At 47.4% G+C, this 3,626-nt stretch overlaps 1 long non-coding RNA gene across 1 annotated transcript; it reads left to right on the top strand.

Moving 5' to 3' along the window:
* The first annotated feature begins 590 nt into the window (after positions 1 to 590).
* Positions 591 to 3,626, top strand: LOC121031429 (uncharacterized). Its single transcript, XR_005790714.1, has 3 exons — positions 591 to 1,221; positions 2,614 to 2,734; positions 3,101 to 3,626. It is a non-coding gene; the product is annotated as an uncharacterized LOC121031429 (long non-coding RNA).

Here is a 3,626-nt window from a genome sequence, read left to right on the forward strand (position 1 = left end):
CTGCCGTGGCCCATGGAGCTGAAGCGTGGGAGGGAGAGATTAGAGCACGGAGCCCACTGAAGCCCACAGTCCCCTTCTGAATTCACTTCACCACGTCCATAGGGTATGGGGCTCCAGGAGGACACATAGTCTGCGGGGGCCATTTCTCCCGAGAAACAGCCTGGCAGCCTCGTCAATCCCTTGTATAAAAAATGGAGTCAACACGTTCAGACGGTCATATACCCTGGAGGGTCCTAATCCTCAACCTACCTCTTAACTCTAAAGGTTATTTCACCAAGAGCATCCCACCAGTCCATCATGCTGCCCAGAGCTCTGAGAGAGGACCCACGATCCCCCTGGGGACCAAAAATGCTAAAATAGGAACAGGCCTAATCCTCCTCTTGGCCTCACCGTGACTTAAGCTGAAAGGAGTGGGGAGACCTGGGACCTGGTTGGTCAAGGCTTTCCATCCCCCTCAGACTTCCCTTCAAAAGGGCAAAGCCACTCACAGGCACCCACACTCTGAAAACTCAATTTTGGTAAGTGGCCTGAATCATTACCGCAACCAAACCTTTTCTATGAAGTGTTTACAAATAGAAAAATTGTCCGGTTCTAATTCTGTTTGATTGATTCTGCCAAAGGAGAAGGGAAGAATGAAAGTCTGGGTAATCCACAAACTAGAAAATTGGTGTCTGATGAGAGCCGACGGTATCTTCTTGGAGGCCATACAAGGCCAACAGCACTGGCCTACTTTTGTTTTGAAACCTCCCATCCCGGAGCCACAATTGCTACCACTTTGGTGGCAGAAGGAAGATGTTTATCCTTCACAAAGACAGCAAGCTTTCCAGCCCCTTCTGTAATCTCCCAGGCCACGAAGGGGCCAGCCACATGGTGTCGGCAGATGCAGAGAGGGGCTGGCGATTCTCATACCAGGAATTCCTCCGCTGTCCTTCCAGCATCAATTACAGATCGCCTCCCTTCCTTCCAGCGGCAGAGAACCTGAGGCTTCGCTCCTGACTCCCAGCTTCCCACCCAGGCCTGGCAGCAATTTGTAACCCCCGCTTACACAGGCTCTCTTACTGTCTGCATTTTTGTTTGGAAAATGAGCAATTTGCTGTCGGTCGCTTGGCTCCTCTGTGAAGTCGGCAGAAAGGACGGCTCACCGAGGGGGACAGATGGTCAGTGAAAGCAAGAGTCAGACCGTCAAGCTCATCGCCCAAGCCTTGCCCCCGCCTGGATCCCGTAAGTAGTTTTGTTACACAGGGTTGCTCTCCAGAAGCCGAGCGCCAGCTCTCCGTGTGTGGTATTTGCAGCGACAGAGAAACCAACCCAGAAGGAAGTGTTTTTTGTTGTCGTTGTTTTTTTGTTTTGTTTTGTTTTGTTTTTTTTGGCGAGATGTCTGGGAGGTCTGGGCAAATGCAGCGCCCTTCCGGCCAGCCACTTTCTTCTGAAAGACTGTCTTCTTCTTTGGAGGGATGAGACCTGGGAGTGAGGGAAAAAGGTGGCAAAAATTTGTCCTAGCTCACACTCCAGGGATGAAACAAACCAACGCACTTGTCAAGTGATAAAGACACGGTGAGGAAATCAAAAACCACAGCCGAAGCTTATTGCCTCAACGGCTGCGACATTATCTCACCACTCATTTGGAACATATGTTCAACAGCAGGGTGAGGATTTGGGGTCTCAACTGTGCTCTGAACGCAGAGGGGAAGAGGAGAGAAACATTGCGTGGGAGAGGCCCCTGTGACAAATCCTGCAGAAATGCTGAGACCCGCCTTCCCCTCCCTTCTTCCTCCCGGTGCCCTCACCACCATCCCTACCAGATGCGAACTGTTTTGTCCTCGGGACCCACAGTCGACACATGGGGCACTTCCAGCTACCTGTGTTCCACGTTTGCAGAGAGGACGTAGTCTCCTCTCTGCCCCCCTCCCCCCACCTACCCCCGTCAGGGAGAAAAGGTGCAGACTCACACTCTTATCAAGCATTCAAACGATTTCATGGGAACACCACACTTTGTTCTATTCTGGCTTCCCTCACAAGGGGTGGGGGGCGGCACATCTTCAAACGCCCGCTGGCTTAAATGGTGACAGCTGCATGCAACGGGCTTGCTCACAGCCCGCCTGGTGCAATGAGAGATATAACTGGAGGGTAGGACTTCAAAGGCAGACCCACTGTGGCCATTCCAGCAGCCCGGGGGGCTGCCGCCTCCAGTTGGTGGCTCTCCGCATGCAACAAGTGAGCCAAGGGAAACTAAGAAATTAGACCTTTCCCACGTGCACTGTGAGTTATGATGCAAGGAGGCAAGAATGAGGCAGGAGAGGTGTCGAGGGCTTTCTGCAAAGTCCTAAACACATTTGTCCTAGACAGATGTTTTTGTCCTAGGTAGACAGATAGTGGAGAAGACAGGCTCATCATAGATAGCATGTTAGTCTGGCCAACACTCTTCCTTTTATAATAGATTATGCATCACATTTTAGAAGACAGAATTGAGCTAAAATGTTTGTGTGTGTGTGTGTGTGTGTGTGTGTGTATCCCTTTCTTTGATGTCACCTAAATTACCCACCTTTGCAGAAATCACTTATTAAAAGTTGGTTTTATGTTAAAATGTCTGGTGGCCGTTGATCTTTGACTTAGGAGCCGTTACGGGAGAACTGTCACACAGAAGATTCCAGAGGTGACTTGAAATCTTCGGTTCCTTGCAATGGGTAGCACAGATGGCTGTTTAAGGAACCACATGAAAGAGCCACCGTGAAAGGTAGTCATTTCCTGTCTTCTCCATCTGGCAGGTCCTAACGAAATACACCCCAAGGAACAGACTCACTATGACATTATACGGATATATGTGGCTATTGATGCTTTGGCAAGGCTATTTATTTTGGTAAATTGCCTCCCTTGGCCCCACCACCCAGCTTAGCCCCATTACTCCTTTGTGCGTGTCAAAATCCTGACAGAACGTGGGCAAGTTTACATAAGCTCTCTGAGCCTCGATTTTCTCATCTGTGAAATGGGAATGAAAATACTTTATGATACATGCGATACATTTGCTTTGCTTCAGTGAGGTTGAGTTGGTTCTGCAACTTAAAAGGAGCCTGACGATGAATAAATTATGATGTCTTCACAGGATGGTATGCACAGAATTCAAATGTGGGAATACGATACAACCGAAAATGTCTTAAGACACCAGGAAAATATTACGCTGTGATTGTTAAGTGGAAGGAGCAAAGTTTCAGAAGAATAAATGATGTAAAATTTATGTAAAATTATTAACATAATGTATGTTTTCTAACATAATGTATGTATGTTTTTATGTATGTTTACATAAAATGTATGTAAAATTATTAACATAATGTATCACACGGTCAGTACTTAAAGTATGTAAGTCATTATCACTCTTACCTCTCCTTGGAGCCCAGATCCAAAACCATTCCCCTTATCTGATTGTCCAGACAGAGATGATCCCTCCTTACAGCTCCGTATAGCCAGCCCGACTTTAGCATGTACGACTATATACCTTGGGTTATTTTCATTTATGGTATGTTTTAAATGTCACCTGATAATAAATATTCCTCCTTCTCGTTTTGCTTCAGTTAGGTTGAGTCGACCCTGCAACTTGAAAGCGAATCTAAATAATAAATTATGGCATAGGG

This window comes from Herpailurus yagouaroundi, unplaced genomic scaffold (genome assembly GCF_014898765.1).
Source record: "Herpailurus yagouaroundi ecotype Mexico unplaced genomic scaffold, PumYag 28, whole genome shotgun sequence".
NCBI classification, from domain to species: Eukaryota; Metazoa; Chordata; class Mammalia; order Carnivora; family Felidae; genus Herpailurus; species Herpailurus yagouaroundi.